The 23,039-nt window shown below is 36.8% G+C and overlaps 1 non-coding gene across 1 annotated transcript; it reads right to left on the bottom strand.

The window, feature by feature from the left end:
* Positions 1–20,542: 20,542 nt before the first annotated feature.
* LOC129477657 (U6 spliceosomal RNA) lies at positions 20,543–20,649 on the bottom strand. Its single transcript, XR_008655853.1, has one exon. It is a non-coding gene; the product is annotated as a U6 spliceosomal RNA (small nuclear RNA).
* Positions 20,650–23,039: the final 2,390 nt, after the last annotated feature.

The following is a 23,039-nucleotide window of genomic DNA, read 5'->3' as shown; positions in this document are numbered from 1 at the left end:
TATGGAAGAATAAAGAATTGAAAAATAAAAATAACCCATTGTATTTGTTCCACATCCCTTTCTAAAACATATCATGAGATCATAACACAGGCATCAAAGCTATTGAGTCTTTATCACCCACAAGGCAAAAAGTCTTCACACTTTTATCCTCTGCCACTTCCCATCAACATGGAAACATCAGCAATGAGAAAATGATTGCACATCCCTGAATTGTGCTTTTCACAGTCCTTGCCTTTCCACAAATGTCTTTTCTCTCCTGTCTCCTGGGAAAATACCTTTTTATTTCAAATTCCAACTCAGAATTAGCTTTTCCAGAAATTTTTCCTTAGCCACCCCCTTCCCACTAAAATAGTTAAGTACGTTTTTTGTTGTTGTTTATGCTGGGCATTTTACCTATTTCTGTTTTTGTATTTATCCCACTGAATTTCAGCTGCAGTTAGTTTTTCTAATTCAATGGAGAGATCACCATGACCAGGAATCATATTGCTCTTCTTTTGCATAGTATCTTGTAAATAGTAAGTAATCAGTAAGTGTTCGATTTTGATAACTGAATGATGAATAAACAAATTAATGCTTACACACTTTTTGTTTTTTTAACATAATGCATCAGATCATATATGTTTTTATGTCCACATCGAAGTAGGCATTTTAAGTATCAAAGTCCTTTTAAAATCAAGAAAACCAAGAACCTGAAAAGTATAGTGACAACTGGGAGTAGAGATCTAGGTTTTCTGGCTTCTAAATTCCATGATGAAAGGACATCCAAATTTGAGACGACAATTTGGTGGACCTGGGAGCTATGCAAGCAGTAAGAATGAGAAAGAAAGGAAAGTAACTCAAGGAAAGATATATTGTTGACATCTAGATTGTAATATTTCACTGTTCACCGGGAAAGCAGTCTTACATAAAGACTTCCTTGCAGAGTCACATTTTCTCCCATCACTATTAAACTCATTTCCATCAAAAGGAACTACTTATTACTAATGAATTAATGCTGCTTTGGGAACATTTACTTCCTAGGTCAATTTTTATTCAAGAATTGCAGTCTCTTGATTAAATCAGTATAGATTTACCGTTGATTAGATCAGCAGTCTCATGTCACTAGGTATCTACACATCATAAAAAATGTATGACCATCTTTTATCTAAAAAACTAATTTTAAAAAGTTAGAAGATTATGTATTATTTAAAGTGAAAGAAATCATCACCAGCTCTTATTTTAATGTTAAAAACAACAAAGACCCTAGGAGGTGAAATAATTTACTTAAAGTGACTAAGTGGCAATATGCCTGGGAATTGGCCCCTGATCACCTGACCTTAATATGGCTTTTGTTTTTCTCTTTGTAGATGCTTTTTGAGACGGAATCTCGCCCTATCACCAGGCTGGAGTGGAATGGCGTGATCTCGGCTCACTGCAACCTCCGTGTCCTGAGTTCAAGCCACTTTCCTGCCTCAGCCTCCCAAGTAGCTGAGACTACAGGTGCGTACCACCACACCCAGCTAATTTTTGTGTTTTTAGTAGACACAGGGTTTCACCATTTTGGCCAGGATGGTTTCTATCTCTTGACCTCATGATCCACCCACCTCAGCCTCCCAAAGTACTGGGATTACAGGTGTGAGCCACTGTGCCCGGCCAATCATCATATCCTTTTCATCAATTTAGTTACCCCAAATTTTATTATCATGTAAGAGTGGCTATCTCTACTATAGGAAAGTTCCTGAATTTTTTTAAAGGGCTCCCCATTTTAATCATGTTACCATTGTAAAAGGACCCATATAGCATAACCTTTACATGTAATTATTTGGACAATTACTACATATGACTATGGCTAGAGATTGTATTGTTAAGTGTGCATTTCTGAGTAACTTGCAAGATTAATTTGAAAGGCATTGGCTTGGTCCTTGAAAAGCAGCTTTCAGCAAACAAATAGGCCAGCTTAAATTCAGTTGCTTGGCCTTATAATCCTGCCTTCAGTTACCTTCTTGGCTTTGGCCATTTTCTGGTTTTAGCTCTGGATTTGAAACTTTTCTCCACTTATTTGTTGGCTTCTAACCTGGATTTGATTTTCTTCGTAATTCTGTAGAATTAATAAACATAGACTCTCTGATACTAAGTAGCTGTCAAAAGTTTGGGAAAAAAGTCACTGAGATTATTTTCCATCTGATAAATATTGACAATATTAGTACCTACCTCAAAGGTTGTCAACATTATATGAATTATTTTATTTAAAACAAGTAGCAGATTGCACAGTATTTTAACTCATTAATAAATGTTAACTATTAGTATCATTATTACACAAATCTCCATGAATATAATGATTTGTCCCTAAGAAAAGTCATATATGTGAACATATGATATATCAATTTTTCTTACATCCCTTTGGTAAATACTTGTTTAAGAATAAATAACATTAAAATACAATCTTGAACCAGAATCACTGCTAAATACTGCCTCTAGAAAAATATTACAACAAGATTATCAAGGTAAACTTGTTAGAAATTCCCCAAAGATTAGATTAAAAACAAGAATATAATGATTTATCATATTCATAAAGATGACAAATGGTTTCATTTTAAGGAGAATCTGATACATCATTATTCCACAGTATGATCAACTTGCATTCCTCAGTTGGGCAAACATACAGGCTAGAAGATTGATGAATGAATTTTTTTTTAATGCAAATACTTCATAAACTGTAACTTGTGTGGCAAAGGAAAAGCTAAGTATGATTCAGAGTAATGACTCAGAGGAACCTCGAAATAATTTTTACATTTTCTAACAAGTTAAATGTGCTGTTCTCTGCAAGGATCTTTACTGTCGTATTAAAACTGCAACTTGAATGCATAATCAATGAAAGTATCCCCTCCTTATAAAATACACAATTCCTATTCGAGTATTTTAATACAAAATCTCGTCTGTGCACAGAGCCCTGCTGTTCAGGACTGGGGAGAAGCTCTGTGATGGGAAAATGAAAACCTTTCTCCTGGTGTTTTGGCAATAGAGAGGTGAAAAAAAGCCTCCTGGTGTTTTTGAGCCCCTCTTTTCTAAGCCAATGCAAGAGAATAGGAACTGCCTCCTCTACCATCTGAGAGGGGACAAAGGGGTGGAGATTGGCTGGGATAGGAGGTATAGGAAGATACTTTCTTCTCTGGAGCATTTCTCTCTAAATATTGATTGTTATCCTAGACATCTGCAACTCCGTTCACCTTTCTCTTGGCAAGCAAATCAGTGTTCTTTTGCCTTGAACGCTCTGTTGACTACGGTCACAGGCACAAGAAGGAAGATGAGTCACTGCAAGCTTGACATTAAAGATGTGACTTTTTTAGCATTTGGATGCTTCCTTTTTTTATTTCCATTAAGTGCCTCCTTGGAAAGAGTGGCTAGAGACATGGTATTTAATTATTAATGATCAATACAGCAGAACAGCTATAGGTTGAGAGGCAAGTGTTTTTTATTTTTAATTATACTTCAAGGTTTCAACTCATTAAATGTCCATTGAAACAACCTGAAAATTGTGATAGCTAACTTTACACTGTATAAAAAGAATATTTGCTAAATTTCAATCTAAAATATTATGGACATTCCTTAAATGTTATTTAGCTATCCAGACAAATAATAGTGACACTTTGAGTAGTGATACTGTTCACCATTATATTATGTTCAGGTCATACTATTAGGAAACCACGACAAAAATAATTTTATTTTTAACAATCCATAGTTAATCTCTTTCTGGTTCCACTTGCATTTAGGCATAGAAACCTTGTTAAACTAAGAAACAACAAAGCTACAACCAACAATAATAGACAACAGTCAATCAGACACCTGATGTTTTCTGGACAGAGCCAAGTTATTTCCTTGTGTTGTGAACTCATTGTTAATTCACTGTAGATATCAGAAGAAACAAGGCAAACATAAGCCAGAGCTCAGAGAAGGAGTTGTTATCAGACTGGCAAAAATAAAATAAAATAAAATTACTTTGCTTACTGATCAAGGAAACTTTGGGTATAGGCATGATTTGCAGAGATATGATAAATTTATACAAGGTGAGGGTGAGTTTAAATGGATGAATTTAAGTGGTTAGATACAATATGGACCCTCGTGTGAAATTCCTCATAGAAGAATTTCAGAATGTGGGTAATTTACTCCAGTTCTCTTGGCTCCCAGCTGCATTCTCACCATTCTGGGTTCTCCTTTCCATATCAGGGAGCTCCAGCAGTGTTGGCAGTGGTTTTTAAAGAGCAGAAGCAGGAGTGCAAATTCCAGCCCCTTAGCTGAGGTACAATTCAGTGGCAGTGGATGCCTGAGAGTGCAGGCAGAAACATGGGAGACACTTCAGGCTCAGACAGAGAACTGGGATGCCAGAATCTGTCCCATTGCCTAAAGGCAGGTAATATGACTGAACCCAAAGTCAAAGAGTGGGAAAATCTGTTGTGATCCTTTAATGCAGGGTGTCAAATATTTTGACTTTCCTAGGGCACATTGGAAGAATTGTCTTGGGCCACACATAAAGTACACTAACTCTAACAATAGCTGATGAGCTTTAAAATAATTGCAAAAAAGATCTCATAATGTTTTAAGAAAGTTTACAAATTTGTGTTGGGCTGCATTCAAAGCCTTCCCAGGTTGCATGCGGCCATGAGCCATGGATTGGACAAGCTTGCTTTAATGAAAGTAACTGCAAAATCACGTACAAAAGACATCAAGGATTGGGGCAAATAATGCAATCTGCCACATGTGCTTACTATGTTCCTAATTAGACAAGAACTGACATTAAATGCAAATGCCTGAAACATATCATGATTGGCTTGAGGAACAGAGACTGCAATTATTCATCTTTACTGTTTCTTTAGAAAACAGGGTAATAGGAAGAAGGTGAAGATTCCGAAAAAAGAAAATTTTAACCAGGACGGATTTAAATGTTACATTTGGTCAGAAAACAGATAAATAATCTGAAATCTAATTTATTGCTGAGGATTGTTTTTGCTGCTAAATATAATCTGTGTCAAAAAAAACTGATTTCTATAAATATTATAAATGAGTGATGATCTATCAGAAGTTTTTTTCATTTCTATACATGGAGACATTAAAAAGTACTTATATCAGTATATAAAAATATTTTCCATCATATTATTTTGTATAATGCTATTTTTTGTTTTTTTTTCCATAAGGTGATACAAAATCACAAAGATTATATTTGTACTTTAATAGCATTTTTTAAAAAACCATCCTCAGATGATGCTAATTTGGGGCATACTCAAAGACTCTAAATAGTAAAAAAAAAATAAATTATCTAAAAAAGATATAAAAGGGCTATGAAAATCCTCAAAAAGACGGAATTCTATCTTATGCCCAAGGGCATGCTTATAGAGAAGGCATAATTAGTTTCAGGATTTCGTAAGTTTGCCTTTTTTAGTCAATAAAAATTATGACTGCATTTGAGCTTTCTGACATTTTAACTATGTAAGAAATTACAAAAAGTTTCTTGAAACCGCAATACAATTAAGAAGGTTTCAGAGGGAACTAGGGACAACTACAAAGAGAAGCATCAGAAAAGCCTAGAAGGTATTTTTATAATTTCATCTCTTAACTAGAGTGTTTACTGGTGAGCTAAAAAGTACTTGACAAATGTGAATATAGCCCAAAATGCAGTAGCATTCAAGAAAGTGGGAACAAATCAGTTATCAATATTTCAATAGCAATCTGAAAAAATATGTATATTTAACATCATTTATTCCAGTATCCAGAGACAAGAATGCAATTTTCTATGAAAGTTGGGTGTACACATTAACAAAATTGTCATTTTTCATGACAAAAAAAATGGAACTAAAAGATTGGGAGATGCCAAGTCAATGCTCTCCTACTCCAATGAACATACCTCTCTTGTGTTTTTAATTAAGCTTTCTATAAGGAGTCCTTTCTCTCAATTACTGACCCTATTATGGAGAGGTCATTTCACCATGGCAAGTGGTAATCAGAGACAATGCATTTGTATGCCATGATCAATTTTTAGGCATGGTAAAAGTCCTATAATTTAGAAATGACCTCTAGTTTTGCATGTGTGTGTTCATGTTAGTTTTCTTTGTTTTTAAAAGGAGATTTTTGCTTCTTGCCATGGTGGAGTAACAGAAACTCGATTTACCTTTGTGTTGTAACAAAATTAAGAAATCTGGGCGAAAGATATGAAACCATAGGTGTAGATATTGGAAAATAAGCATGGCATGACTGTGATCCTTGAGGAAAGAGAAAATAAAAATACTAGGTGAAACTTCGATAGCCCCAGACTTTATTCCTGAAAGCACACTCCAGAGAGATGGCCAGGCCAAGTGGAGTAGGGTGGTCCCACTGAATCTAGGGCACAGAGATTGTAGATAGTGACACTGAGGTGAATGGAAATAGCAGGCCAAGGTTCCAGACATGAAATGGCTCTACAGATAAGTTCCAGAACTTTGTATCAGGGTCTTTGAAGAGCTTTGCGTCTTTGCTAAATATGAAGTATGCATGTATAGGTTAACATGCTTTGAAATTAGGCAAAGAGTGAGTCTTGAGGTTTTGCTGAATACAAAGATGTGCATCTAAGCCAAAGGGTTAGATCTCAAAAAGGCCTGACACAAAAGCAACTGAGGAGCTGTGACTCGAGTATATCTCAGAGCTGGCATGCTTTGGAGTACTAACTAGTCATGGTGGGAAGCCTCATCTGTAGCTCAATGAATTCAGTAGAGATGCCAGAATAACAAACTCTAATAGTGGGGCTAAATCCTCCCTAGAGTAAGACACCCCACTGTCAGTATTAGACAGATCAACAAGACAGAAAGTTAACAAGGATATCTAGGACTTGAACTCAGCTCTACACCAAGCAGACCTAATAGATATCTACAGAACTCTCCACTCCAAATCAACAGAATATACATTCTTCTCAGCACCACATCAGACTTATTCCAAAACTGACCACATAGTTGGAAGTAAAGCACTCCTCAGCAAATGTTAAAGAACAGAAGTTATAACAAACTGTCTCTCAGACCACAGTGCAATCAAACTAGAACTCAGGATTAAGAAACTCACTCAAAACCACTCAACTACATGGAAACTGAACAACCTGCTCCTGAATGACTACTGGGTACATAACGAAATGAAGGCAGAAATAAAGATGTTCTTTGAAACCAATGAGAACAAAGACACAACATACCAGAATCTCTGGGACACATTTAAAGCAGCATGTAGAGGGAAATTTATAGCACTAAGTGCCCACAAGAGAAAGCAGGAAAGATCTAAAATTGACACCCTAACATCACAATTAAGAGAACTAGAGAAACAAGAGCAAACACATTCAAAAGCTAGCAGAAGGCAAGAAATAACTAAGATCAGAGCAGAACTGAAGGAGATAGAGACACAAAAAACCCTTCAAAAAATCAATGAATCCAGGAGCTGGTTTTTTGAAAAGATCAACAAAATTGATAGACTGCTAGCAAGACTAATAAAGAAGAAAAGAGAGAAGAATGAAATAGATGCAATAAAAAATGACAAAGGGGATATCACCACTGATCCCACAGAAATACAAACTACCGTCAGAGAATACTACAAACACCTCTACACAAATAAACTAGAAAATCTAGAAGAAATGGATAAATTCCTGGACACATACACCCTCCCAAGACTAAACCAGGAAGAAGTTGAATCCCTGAGTAGACCAATAACAGGCTCTGGAATTGAGGCAATAATTAATAGCTTACCAACCAAAAAACGTCCAGCACCAGATGGATTCACAGCCGAATTCTACCAGAGGTACAAGGAGGAACTGGTACCATTCCTTCTGAAACTATTCCAATCAATAGAAAAAGAGAGAATCCTCCCTAACTAAATTTATGAGGCTGGCATCATCTTGATACCAAAGCCTGGCAGAGACACAACAAAAAAAGAGAATTTTAGACCAATATCCCTGATGAACATCGATGGAAAAATCCTCAATAAAATACTGGCAAACTGAATCCAGCAGCACATCAAAAAGCTTATCCAACACAATCAAGTGGGCTTCATCCCTGGGGTGCAAGGCTGGTTTAACATACACAAATCAGTAAACGTAATCCAGCATATAAACAGAACCAAAGACAAAAACCACATAATTATCTCAATAGATGCAGAAAAGGCCTTTGACAAAATTCAACAGCCCTTCATGCTAAAAACTCTCAATAAATTAGGTATTGATGGGATGTATCTCAAAATCGTAAGAGCTATTTATGACAAACCCACAGCCAATATCATACTGAATGGGAAAAACCTTTGAAAACTAGAACAAGACAGGGATGCCCTCTGTCACCACTCCTATTCAACGTGGTATTGGAAGTTCTGGCCAGGGCAATCAGGCAGGAGAAAGAAATAAAGGGTATTCAATTAGGAAAACAGGAAGTCAAATTGTCCCTGTTTGCAGATGACGTGATTGTATATCTAGAAAACCCCATCGTCTCATCCCAAAATCTCCTTAAGCAAAGTCCTTCAGCAAAGTCTCAGGATACAAAATCAATGTGCCAAAATCACAAGCATTCCTATACACCAATAATGGACCACAGAGAGCCAAATCATGAGTGAACTCCCATTCACAATTGCTACAAAGAGAATAAAGTATCTAGGAATCCAACTCACAAGGGATGTGAAGGACCTCTTCAAGGAGAACTACAAACCACTGCTCAACAAAACAAAAGAGGACACAAACAAATGGAAAAACATTCCATGCTCATGGATAGGAAGAATCAATATCATGAAAATGGCCATACTGCCCAAGGTAATTTATAGATTAAATGTCATCCCCATCAAGCTACCACTGACTTTCTTCACATAATTGGGAAAAACTACTTTAAAGTTCATATGGAACCAAAAAAGAACCCTCATTGCCAAGTCAATCCTAAGCCAAAAGAACAAAGCTGGAGGCATCCCGCTACCTGACTTCAAACTATAGTACAAGGCTACAGTAACCAAAACAGCATGGTACTGGTACCAAAACAGAGATATAGATCAATGGAGCAGAACAGAGCCCTCAGAAATAATACCGCACATCTACAACCATCTGATCTTTGACAAACCTGACAAAAACAAGAAATGGGAAAAGGATTCCCTATTTAATAAATGGTGCTGGGAAAACTGGCTAGCCATATGTAGAAAGCTGAAACTGGATCCCTTCCTTACACCTTATACAAAAATTACTTCAAAATGGATTAAAGACTTAAATGTTAGACCTAAAACCATAAAAACCCTAGAAGAAAACCTAGGCAATACCATTCAGGACATAGGCATGGGCAAGGACTTCATATCTTAAACACCAAAAGCAATGGCAACAAAAGCCACAATTGACAAATGGGATCTAATTAAACTAAAGAGCTTCTGCACAGCAAAAGAAACTACCATCAGAGTGAACAGGCAACCTACAGAATGGGAGAAAAATTTTGCAATCTACTCATCTGATAAAGGGCTAATATCCAGAATCTACAATGAACTCAAACAAATTTACAAGAAAAAAACAACCCCATCAAAAAGTGGGCAAAGGACATGAACAGATACTTCTCAAAAGAAGACATTTATGCAGCCATCAAACACATGAAAAAATGCTCATCATCACTGGCCATCAGAGAAATGCAAATCAAAACCACAATGAGATACCATCTCACACCAGTTAGAATGGCGATCATTAAAAAGTCAGGAAACAACAGGTGCTGGAGAGGATGTGGAGAAATAGTAACACTTTTACACTGTTGGTGGGACTGTAAACTAGTTCAACCATTGTGGAAGACAGTGTGGCGATTCCTCAAGGATCTAGAACTAGAAATACCATTTGACCCAGCCATCCCATTACTGGGTATATACCCAAAGGATTACGAATCATGCTGCTATAAAGACACATGCACATGTATGTTTATTGCGGCACTATTCACAATAGCAGAGACTTGGAACCAAGCCAAATGTCCATCAGTAATAGACTGGATTAAGAAAATGTGGCACATATACACCATGGAATACTATGCAGCCATAAAAAATGATGAGTTCATGTCCTTTGTAGGGACATGGATGAAGCTGGAAACCATCATTCTCAGCAAACTATAGCAAGGACAGAAAACCAAACACTGCATGTTCTCATTCATAGGTGGGAAGTGAACAGTGAGACCACTTGGACACAGGAAGGGGAACATCAGGCACCGGGGCCTGTTGTGGGGTGGGGGGAGGGGGGAGGTACAGCATTAGGAGATATACCTAATGTAAATGACGAGTTAATTAATGAGTGCAGCACAACATGGCACATGTATACATATGTAACAAACCTGCATGTTGTGCACATGTACCCTGGAACTTAAAGTTTAAAAAAAAAAAAAACTTACTTGGACATACCCTTTTAGTTCATGGTGGTCTGTGCTATTCCTGTTCTGCTTGGAACCTGAGTAAACAAAAGTCATATAACAAAGGGATATTCTGCACCTTGGAATCATCTCCTAAGATAGGAGTTCTCTGTGTTCTGTGCTGTCTGCAACATGCCCTTCCCACAGCTATCAGAACTATGTCAACTAGAAGGAAGAAGAAGCTTCAGCATTCTGCCAATTCCTGATAAGAACCTCACATGCTCATACCTCTGCTGCCTCCCTCCTCAACTTAAACAGCTTCACTATTGCAACCTGTCTCCACGACCATTAGGACTGGTTTCTCATTCTTTTTTATTCCTGTTTTCATTGATAATCAACCTATATCTTCCAGGTCATCACATGTACTTCATTCTCAAATGAGTCTGTACATCCTCACATGGCTCCTCTCTTCACTCCTTTCTAAGCATACCAAACTGCCACTGAAATGCCAGGGTTCTCAGTCCATGTCCTGTTTACAGGGAAGAAGCCTTTATTCCAGTGCTTCAGCCAATGCCAGTGAGAATCGTCTTATGTACATCTCCCTGAACCAACTGAAATTAGGGGTTTATTTAGTAAGGAAGGCGGGAAAACAGGAATTAAGGAGGGGTAAGGAAGAAATCATGATGGATGAGGAGTCTGGTGTCTCATTGCCTGCATACAGCTATCTGATAACTTTCAGCTCCTTGCCTGAGTGAGGAATTCAGGTAGGGCAAATGTAAGTTTCAAGTTTTAGGACCAGGGAGGGTCCATTTCTATGTTTATTCAAAAAAAACATAAATAAGGGTTCTATGGAACAATTGGGCTGGTTTCAAAACCATGCACTTTGCCTTCTGTAACTAATGATCAACAAAAGAATTCTCTATGCCCTTTCTTCTCTAGATGTTTTCAATGTATTACTCTAAATAAAACGTAACTATTCCCTCCAATAACACTGCTTTCCTTATAGCTGTCTTAAGTGGTAGCTGATTTATCTCTTGCTATTGTCATGGGATTGGTACTGGAATAGATATTTCCTCTTTGCTCCTTTCTTCACTATCTTTCTTTCTAAAAGCTCACTGCTTGGAGGTTCATTCCAGTAGTATATGCCTCAGTTTTCAAAGACTGCTCTCCATTCATGAGTTAGTCAATCTAAGAGCGTACCCTTGGTCCCCCTCATTCTGTGAAGATTTTAGCTTCTAAATCCAACCCTACCCAACATTACCTCATACTTTTTTGGTGACCTCAATATCCATTTAGATAATACATTCAATATCCAACGCTCTTCACTCTGACAGTTTTTACTCTAATAATCTTGACTTCCATTCCAGATTAGCTTCTTATTGCCAAGTTCATACTGAATGCTATGTTACAACCAGTAATTGCACTCCATCTATAAAATATTAAACACCCCAATATTTTCTGTTCTAGTTTACTGCCTCCAGGACTCTGACTTTCATAATATTTTAACTTGATTTTGATCTATACTTAATTGGTCATCATTCCATTGCATGTACTTTCAAATCTTTTGGTCCTGCCTTTCTTGGTTGGACATACCTAGTATATTACTATATTAAGCAATATGTAATATTTTGTATCTAGCTTCTTTTGCTCATAATTATGTTTGTGAGATTCTCTATGTTTTTGCATGTTTTACATGTATCAGTAAAATGCCTTTTCTTACTGTTGCATACCACTTTTTTTATCCCTCCCCTAGCCCCCCACCCCCCACCGGCCCCGGTGTGTGATGGTCCCCTCCCTGTGTCCATGTGTTCTCATTGTTCAACTCCCACTTATAAGTGAGAATATGCGGTGTTTGGTTTTCTGATCTTGTGATAGTTTGCTGAGAATGATGGTTTCCAGCTTCATCTATGTCCCTGCAAAGGACATGAACTCATCCTTTTTTATGGCTGCATAGTATTCCATGGTATTATATTAACATCCCTGGTTGAATTACAACTTGCTTCGTATTGCAGGGGGGAACATAGTTTAAAAATCACAACTGTGATGATTGGTTTCACTTTAAATTTATGACCTTTGACTTCAAGTAATCTTATAAGTCTTTTCAGAAACCAATCTCATTTTCTCTCTTCATTTACTCTCCTGCTCATCTAGATGGCTAATTCATAGATATGTTAAATAACAACTTCACTTACCTCACCCATTTCATCCCTTCCATATGCTTCTCCCTCTGCCCCTCACTTTATTTTTCCCCTAGCATCTGTTTTTATTATTTTTTGAGACAGAGCCTTGCTCTGTCACCCAGGCTGAAGTCAAGTGGTGCGATCTCAGCTCATTGCAACCTCCGCCTCCCAAGTTCAAGTGATTCTTGTGCCTCAGCCTCCCAAGTAGCTGGGATTACAGGCACCCGCCACCACACCCAGCTAGTTTTTAGATTTTTACTAGAGACAAGGTTTCACCATGCTGGCCATGCTGGTCTTGAACTCCTGTCCTCAAGTGATCCACCTGCCTCAGCCTCCCAAAGTGCTGGGATTACAGGTGTGAGCCACCGCACCTGACCTATTTTTCGCCTGAAATCTGAATTCCTATTACTTACCATTTTCCCTTTCTCCCTATCCCTATCTGATGTTCTAGTAGTTGCATTTTTTTCTTCTCTTTCCCAGTATGCAAACTGTATTATAAATTCTATTATATCAGGAAGTTTGTATATTTTGTTCACTATTGAATCTTTGCTTCCCAGGGTACTGCCTGGCATAAAGTGTTGACACTCAACTGTGTGTGTGGGATAAACAAAGAGTGAATTATTTCTTTGGAAACAAGCCTGTTAACACTTCTCAAATGAAGACATTTATGCAGCCAACAGACATATGAAAAAATGCTCATCATCACTGGTCATTAGAGAAATGCAAATCAAAACCACAATGAGATACCATGCCACTCCAGTTAGAATGGCGATCATTAAAAAGTCAGGAAACCACAGATGCTGGAGAGGTTGCGGAAAAATAGGAACGCTTTTACACTGTTGGTGGGAGTGTAAATTAGTTCAACCATTGTGGAAGACAGTGTGGCGATTCCTCAAGGATCTAGAACTAGAAATACCATTTGACCCAGCAATCCCATTACTGGGCATATACCCAGAGGATTATAAAACATTCTATTGTGGTACAATTCACAATAGTAAAGACTTGGAAGCAACCCAACTGTCCATCAATGATAGACTGGATTAAGAAAATGTGGCACATATACACCATGGAATGCTATGCAGCCATAAAAAAGGATGAGTTCAGTCAGGTGCTGTGGCTCATGCCTGTAATTCCAGTACTTTGGGAGGCCAAGGTGGGCAGATCATGAGATCAGGAGATTGAGACCATCCTGGCTAACACGGCGAAACCCTGTCTCTAGTAAAAATACAAAAAATTAACTGTTCGTGGTGGCGGGCATCTATAGTCCCAGCTACTCGGGAGGCTGAGGCAGGAGAATGGAATGAACCCGGGAGGCAGAGCTTGCAGTAAGCCGAGATTGAGCCACTGCACTCCAACCTGGGTGATAGAACGAGACTCTGTCTCAAAAAAAAAAAAAAAAAAAAAAAGAGTTCATGTCCTTTGCAGGGACATGGATGAAGCTTGAAACCATCATTCTCAGCAAACTATCTGGATTAAGAAAATGTGGCACATATATACCACAGAATACTATGCAGCCATAAAAAAGGATGAGTTCATGTCCTTTGCAGGGACATAGATGAAGCTGGAAACCATCATTCTCAGCAAACTATCACAAGATCAGAAAACCAAACACCGCATGTTCTCACTTATAAGTGGGAGTTGAACAATGAGAACACATGGACACAGGGAGGGGACCATCACACACCGGGGCCTGTGGGGGGTGGGGGGCTAGACGAGGGATAAAAAAAGTGGTATGCAACAGTAAGAAAAGGCATTTTACTGATACATGTAAAACATGCAAAAACATAGAGAATCTCACAAACATAATTATGAGCAAAAGAAGCTAGATACGAAATATTACATATTGCTTGAATTAATTTATGAATCTTAATGACAGGTAAAACTTATGCTAATATAAGAGTGGTAACTGGGGCAGTTATTGGCATAGAGGGGCATAAGGGACAATTCTTAGGTAATAGGAATGTTTTGTATTCTAACCTAGGTAGTGTTTATTTAGGAGTACAAATATGTGTATTTGAACGGTACAATTTTCTTACTGTATATCTACTGTAACATATATTGGCATAAATAAGTTTTGCCTGTCATTAAGTCATAAATTAATTCAAACAGTATGTAATCTTTTGTGTCTAGCTTCTTTTGCTCATAGTTATGTTTGTGAGATTCTCTATGTTTTTGCACATTTTACATGTATTGGTAAAATGTTCATTTAGGAGTACAAATATGTGTATTTGAACTGTACAATTTTCTTACTGTACTATGTACTTATTATATCCCAATAAAGTAATAACAGCAACAACAACAACAAAAGAAAACAAGCCTGTTAATTTATCCAGAACTGTTGTTTTTGTAGGGGGTTAGATTTTTTATTAAATTATTGGCAGGCTCTAATAAGATTGTGAATATACAAAAAAAGTTTGTGTGTCATGCCATTCTATATGTAAGTTAAAATTAATGCTTATTTTAAAATATCAGACACAAACTATTAATTGACTAATAAAATACTCTCTTAGACATGGAGGTATTAAGCCTGGGGTCTTCTTGTCCCTTTAAACATGCAAAAGGCCCAAGTTCCTCAAAGACAATAATGTGTGCTGTTTTCTAAAATGTCCCCTATAAATCTTAATTTTAATTTTTTTTATTTTTTACTTTTACCTATAAAACTTTTTGGGAAAATTGAAGGTCCTCATCTCCATCCTATTATCTTCCCTCATTTCTCTTCAGCACAAAAAATACCATGTACCACATGTTTAGTTACAGTCTTGGAGAATGAAAGAGCCTTAGGTGGAAGTCAGATTCTGGCATTTCTGTGCTTTGGAGGTTAATAACTGGTCTGGGACAGGCCTGATGAATTAGAGAAATTCTAAAACAGTTTAGCCAATGAATGACCCCTCCAAACCATCTGTGAGATTTAATCATATAGTCTCTAGGATCAATTTGATGAAATTATCCTATCATGATCATTACTGTGGTTGGATGAACAACTACTTTCAGGGTTAGAGGAAGGGTGGGAATAGACAAAAATCTAAGAATAATTGCTTTTTTAGAAACCCCAAAAGAACAGGTGCCATTTAATTGGACTGTACTAGGCATGTCAAGGTGCAAATTCAGAGCTGACATGTTATAGTGTCAAGAATTATAGGAACAGTTTTCTTTGGCCAATGATACTAGGTTCCCTGTTTGAAAAAATTTTCTTCCTTTGAAGTGGCACCCATAGTAAAACAATATTCTGATCTAATTGTTTACCTATGGCTAAATGAAGTTTTGCCAGAATTTTAGAATAATTTCTTCCCTTGAAAATCAATCACTTCTTACTAAAGTTAATGTCTAACCCAAAATAGATTAGAACATTGTCTATAAGCCAAGAGAAATTAGTTTTTCATTATATGTGGACAAATTAATCTCAATGAAATTAATTGCAAATAGAATATATTAGTGAGAGCTATGATTTTTAACTGCTCTAAAAAAAGCAAGATTTTGATACTGATTCCACTGCTTATGAACTGTGATCACAAGTGAGTATATTAATTTCTCTCTGCTTCTGTTCTTCTCACATACAAAATCGGGCTAACATGAAGATTGTTTTGAAGATTAGTCTATTTTTGCCATCTTTTTAAATATTTTATCCAGTCATCAACAAAATTACCTTATCTTTATTCATCCCCACTCAAAAGAAAAAAAAAAAAAACAGGCTGTCATGATAATTAATGGATGTGTTGACTGCCACATCCAATGATTTCCTCTCGGTCTTCACCCTCTTGAGATGTCTTCACTATTGCAGTTTAATCTTTTAATCAAGAAATTACTTTGCGTTGGCTTCTTTGATAATATTATCTTCTGTCTTTTTTCTGACTCCATGAGAGTTCTTTTCTTTCTTTAAATGCAATCAGTGTCAGTGTTTCCTGGTCATTTATTTTTGTCTCATTTAACACACTTGTCTTGGGTAATAACGCCAGATATTACCTGCTCAGTGGTGACCCAGAATTTTTATCACTTAGGATAATCTCTTCTAGATTAATCCAGATATCCTACAGACATTAAAGTCATCATATACCCAAAATTCCAGATTACTTTTATCGCCTTATATCACAAAGTGCCCTAAACTGAAAGCTTTCAGTTGTTTTCTAATTGCCATGACAACTACCATCACCATCAGCATCACTGTCAGAAATGTAGTATCTACCTATTATTGAATGTTCACCGTAATCCAGAGATCATTAAATGATTTGGGAACATTATCTTATTTAATCATCCCAAACACTCCATGTAACAATATAAGAAAATGAGGGTAGTGAGGTTAAGCCAATTGCCTATAGTGTTATTGTTATCAGGTGGCAAAGCTGAAATTGTATCATCATTTCATTTGACAGCCAAGGCTATGATTTTAACTACTACTCTCTATTACTTCTCTCACTGTAATTCATCATTTTCAGTCACCTCCTAAGGACACCTATTTATGTCTCAAATGTGCCTCAAACTTGTCTCATCTGGTTATTATCCCCCTACTTCAGATTTTTACTTCTCATTTCTAAACAAACCAATTTAAGACTAATTTTACTTCAACTCATATTTAACTTACAAGGAAAATTCTTTGCTTTTCGGGAAGGCAACACTTTTTTATCTTCATTTTTATTCTCTTAAGATATTCCTTAGTTTCAAGGGTACATGTGCATGTTTGTTATTTAGGTAAACTGCGTGTTGTGGAGGTTTGGCTACAGAATATTTTGTCATTCACATAATAAGCATAGTACCCAACAGGTAGTTTTTTTATCTCAGTCTCCTTTCACTCTCCCACCTCAAATTGGCTCTGATGTCTATTGTTCCCTTCTTTGTGTCTATCTCTACTCAGTGTTTAGCTCCCACTTGTAAAGGGGAACATGTGGCACTCGATTCCTGCATTAGTTCACTTAAGATAATGTCCTCCAGCTCCATCCATGTTGCTGCAAGACACATAATCTCATTCTTTTATTTTATGGCTGTGTGGTATTCCATGGTGTACATGTACCACATTTTCTTTATCCAGTCTACTGTTCATGGACATTTAGGTTAATTCCATGTATTTGCTATTGTTAATAGTGCTGTGATGAACATACAAGTGCATCTTTCTTTATGGTAGAATGGTGTATTAGTCTGTTTTCACACTGCTGATAAAGACATACCCAAGACTGGGCAATTTACAAAAGAAAGAGGTTTATTGGAGTTACAGTTCCACATGCCTGGGGAGGCCTCACGATCATGGTGGAAGGCAAGAAGGAGCAACTCACATCTTACATGGATGGCAGCAGGCAAAGAAAGACTGCTTGTGCAGGGAAACTCCCATTTTTAAAACCATCAGATCTCATTAAACTTATTCATTATCATGAGAACAGCATGGGAAAGACCCGTTCCCAACATTCAGTTATGTCCCACTGGGTCCCTCCCACAACACATGGGAAATGAGAGCTACAAGATGAGATTTGGGTGGATACACAGAACCAAACCATATCAAATGGTTTATATCCTTTTGAGTATATACACCCAATGATGGAATTGCTGGGTTGAATGGTAATTCTGTTTTAAGTTCTTTGAGAGATGACCAAACTGCTTTCCACAATGGCTGAACTAGTTTATATTCCCACTAGTGGTGTTTAAGTATTCCCTTTCTTCTGCAACCCCACCAGCACCTGTTATTTTTTGACTGGTGTGAGATGGTATCTTCTTGCCATTTTGATTTGCATTTCTCAAATGATTAGTGATGTTGAGGATTTTTTCATATGCTTGTTGGTCCTGTGTATATCTTCTTTTGAATAGTGTGTTCATGTCCTTTGCCCACTTTTTAGTGGGGTTGTTTCTTTTTTTGCTTGTAAAATTGTTTAAGTTCCTTATAGATTCTAGATATCAGACTTTTCTCAGATGCATAGTTTGCAAATATTTTCTCCCATTCTGTGAGTTATCTCTTTATCCTGCTGATGATTTCTTTGGCTGTGCAGAAGGTCTCTAATTTAATTAGGTTCCATTTGTCAAGTTTTGTTTTTGTTGCAATTACTTTAGGCATCTTTGTCATAAGATCTTTGCTTATTCTTATGTCTGAAATGGTATTTCCTAGACTTTCTTCCAGAGTTTTTATAGTCTTTTTACATTTAAGTCTTTTTTTTTTTTTTGAGATGAGGTCTTACTCTGTTACCCAGGCTGGAATGCAGTGGCATGATCTCGGCTCACTGCAACCTCTGCCTCCCAGGTTCCAGTGATTCTCCTGCCTCAGCCTCCTGAGTAGCTGGGATGACAGGCATGCACCACCATGCCAGGCTAATTTTTGTACTTTTAGTAGAGGCAAGGTTTCACCATGTTGGCCAGGCTGGTCTTGAACTCCTGACCTCAGGTGATCCACCCATCTCGGCCTCCCAAAGTGATGGCATTACAGGCATGAGCCACCACTTCCAGCCTACATTTAAGTCTTCAATCCATCTTGAGTTGATTCGTATATGGTTTAAGGAATGGATTCAGTTTCAGTCTTCTGCATATGGTTAGCCAGTTATCCCAGTGTCATTTATTGAATAGGGAGTCCTTTCTCCATTGCTTGTTGTTGTTGAATTTGTTAAAGAACAGATGGTTGTAAGTGTATGGCTGTATTTCTGGGCTCTCTATTCTGTTCCATTGGTCTATGTGTTTGTTATTGTACAGTATCATACCATTTTGGTTACTGTAGTCTTGTAATATAGCCTAAAGTTGGGTTATATGATGCTTCCAGCATTGTTCATTTTGCTTATAATTGCCTTGGCTCTTCAGGCTCTTTTTTGGTTCCATAGAATTTTAGAATAATTTTTTCTAATTCTGCGGAAAATGTCATTGGTAGTTTGATAGGAATAGCATTGAATCTGTAAATTGCTTTGGAAAGCATGGTCATTTTAACAAAATTGATTCTTCTTATTCCTGAGCATGGAATGTTTTTTCATCTGTTTGTGTTGTCTCTGATTTCCTTGAGCAGTATTTTGTAATTCTTGTTGTAGAGATCTTCTTTCATGTTAACCTTGAAAAGTCTGATGAGTATGTGTCTTGAAGATGCTCATCTTGTATCTTATCTTGCAGGGGCTCTCTGCATTTTCTGAATTTAAATGTTGGCCTTTCTGGCCGGGCACGGTGGCTCACGCCTGTAATCCCAGCACCTTGGGAGGCCGAGGCGGGCGGATCAAGAGGTCAGGAGATCGAGACCATCCTGGCTAACACGGTGAAAACCCGTCTCTACTAAAAATACAAAAAATTAGCTGGGCGAGGTGGCGGGTGCCTGTAGTCCCAGCTGCTCGGGAGGCTGAGGCAGGAGAAAGGCGTGAACCCTGGAGGGCGGAGCCTGCAGTGAGCTGAGATCGCGCCACTGCACTCCAGCCTGGGCGACAGCAAGACTCCGTCTCAAAAAAAAAAAAAAAAAAAAAAATGTTGGCCTTTCTAGCAAGGTCAGGGAAATTTTCATGAACAATATCCTCAAATATATTTTCCAAGTTTCTTGCTTTCTCTCTCTGTCTTTCAGGGATGCCAATGAATTGTAGATTTGGTCTCTTTATATAATCTCCTGTTTCTTGGAGGTTTTATTCATTCTTTTTTTTCTTTGTTTTTGTCCGACTGAAATAATTTGAAGAATTGGTCTTCAAGCTCTGAAATTCTTTCCTCAGCTTGGTCTATTCTGCTGTTAATACTTACAATGGTATTATGAAATTCTTTTGGTGAGTTTCCCAACTCTATCAAATCAGTTTGGTTCTTTCTTGAAATGGCTATTTCATCTTTCAGCTCCTGTATTTTTTTACTGGATTCCTTAGATTCCTTGCATTAGGTTTTGGCTTTCTGCTGAATCATGATGATCTTCATTTCTATCCAGTTTCTGAATTTTATGTCTGTCATTTCAGCCATTTCAGTTAAGGACTATTGCTGGAGAACTAGTGTGGCCATTTGGAGGTAAAAAGACACTCTGGATTTTTGAGTTGCCAGAGTTCTTGCACTGATTCTTTCTCATCTGTATGGGCTGATGTTCCTTTAAACTTTGAAGTTGCTATCTTTGGATGGGTTTTTTACTTTTACATTAAAAATATGGAATGCTTCACAAATTTGCACGTCATCCTCGCACAGGGACCATGATAATCTTGTCTGTATCTTTCCAATTTTAGTATATGTGCTGCTGAAGTGAGGGCAAACATTTTTTAAATTTTAGTTTTACTTTATGTTTGCGATGCATATGGCTCATTATATTGAAAGAAATAAGAGGTAATAATATAATTTGTCAAAAATGGAAAATAGACTCAATCATGGTTTGCTATTATCATGTCAATGTTAAAAATATGGCATACACCTTTTATTAAATTAATTTGGTTCTATTAGATTAATGAATCAGGTAAAATATTCAAATCTAATTGGGATTCAAGCATTTGTACTTCTAATGAAGAAAAATGTACTGAATATAATTCAGGATAAACCATTAACTTTTCATATTATTCCATTATAATTTTATATTATTTTATTTTTATAGATTTAGAAGCTATAACCACAGTTCTGTTACATGGATATACGACGTAGTTGTGATGTCTGAGCTTTTAGTGTAACGTTGAACTCATTAGATAATTTCTTATCCCTACTCAATCTCCCATGTTTCTGAGTCTCTGATGTCTATTATCCCACTCTCTATGTCCACATGTACACATTATTTAGCTCCAATTTATCAGTAAGAATACCTGGTATTTGACTTTCTGTTTCTAAGTTATCTGACTAAAGATAATGGCCTTCAGTTCCATTCATGTTGCTGCAGAAGACATGATTTCATATTTTTATGGCTGAGTAGTATTCCGTGGGGGGGTGTGTGTGTGCATGTGTGTGTCTGTGTGTCTATTACATTTTCTTTTTTTAATCATTCATTGATGGACACTTAGGTTGATTCCATATCTTTGCTATTTTTAATAGTGATGCTATAAATATATGAGTGCAGATATGTTTTGGATATAATGATTTCTTTTCCTTTGGGTATATATTCAGTAGTGGGATTGCTGGATTGAATGGTAGTTCTGTTTTTAGTTCTTTGAGAAATTTCCATACTGTTTTTAATAGAGATTATATTAATGTACATTCTCAGCAATGGTGTATGTTCTGCTTTCTTTGCATCCTCGCCAACATTTGTTTTTAACATTTTATTAATAGCCATTCTCACTAGTGTAAAATGGTACTTCTTTGTGGTTTTAAGTTACATTTCTCTGATGATGTGATGTGGAACATTTTTTCATGTGCTTGTTGGCTTCTTACATATCTTCCTTTGACAACTGACTGTTCATGTCCTTTGCCCAACTTTTAAGGGGTTATTGGCTTTTTCCTGTTGAGAAGTTCAAGTTCCTTGAAGATTCTGGATATTAGCCTTTTGCTGGATGCATAGTTTGCAATTATTTTCTTCTATGCTGTAGGCTCTCTGTTCACTCTGTTGATTATTTCTTTCACTGTGCAGAAGCTTTTTAGTTTAAAAATCCCATTTGTTTATTTTTGTTTTTGTTATATTCGCTTTTGAGATCTTGGTTATGAATTCTTTGCGTGGACCAATGTCCAAAAGAGTTTTTCTTAGGGTTCTTCTAGAATTTTTATAGTTTCAGGCCTTATGTTTAAGTCTTTACTCCATTTTGAGTTAATTTTTGTGTATGGTGAGTGATACGGGTCCAGATTCATTCCTCTGCCTGGGGCTATCAAATTTTCCCAGCACCATTTATTATATAGGGTGTCCTTTCCTCAGGGTATGTTTTTGTTAATTTTGTCAAAGATCAGTTGGCTGTAGATATGTGGCTTTTTTCTTGGTAATTTTTTTATACTAAAGACATTGACTAAATCACATGCAAAACAAATCAAGGTTTATAGAATGAGTCACATGCAGTTAATATGTAACAGATCTTTTCCATTCAACGTAATGCTTTTTAAAACTATCTGATAAGTCAAGTTCATGATAACTAGTATTTGTTGAGGGCTGAAATAGTATCAAACATTGTTCTAAGCACTTTACATGAATCAAACTATTTAATTATCATAACCCCAATTTGCCAATGAGAAATTAAGGCACACAGAGGTGAAGTGATTTGCTCAGAAAACGAACCTTTAACACCTGGTGGTCTAGCTCCAAAGCCAAAGTCTTAAATTATCTAGTCCATAAACACATTTTTAATAGAAACAATCAAGAAACATCTAATATATCCTTAATAATTACTATTGCACATTGTTTTTGTATTTATCATTATAGTTGATATGGTTTAAAAGACAGGGTGGGTAGTGTGCAATTTGAGCAATCCTATAACTGGATCTTATAATAAACTAACACATTACTAATAGAGACCTCTTATATTACAAATTTAATGACAAAGAAAAAATGTGTGCTAATTTAAATGCAGGTGGAATTCACATACCAGAGCCTCTATCAAGAAGTGCTGTTAACACTATTTCAGCAAAACAGTGGAGAACAGACCAACAAACAAACTTATTTAAATGTGATACTTTCCAATATCTTAATCACTGCATCACAAGATGATTTTCCCCAAATCGTGCTGCTATAAAGACACAT

The sequence above is a fragment of the Symphalangus syndactylus genome, chromosome 2 (assembly GCF_028878055.3).
Source record: "Symphalangus syndactylus isolate Jambi chromosome 2, NHGRI_mSymSyn1-v2.1_pri, whole genome shotgun sequence".
Taxonomy (NCBI): domain Eukaryota; kingdom Metazoa; phylum Chordata; class Mammalia; order Primates; family Hylobatidae; genus Symphalangus; species Symphalangus syndactylus.
This window is presented reverse-complemented; position numbering and strand designations above follow the sequence as displayed.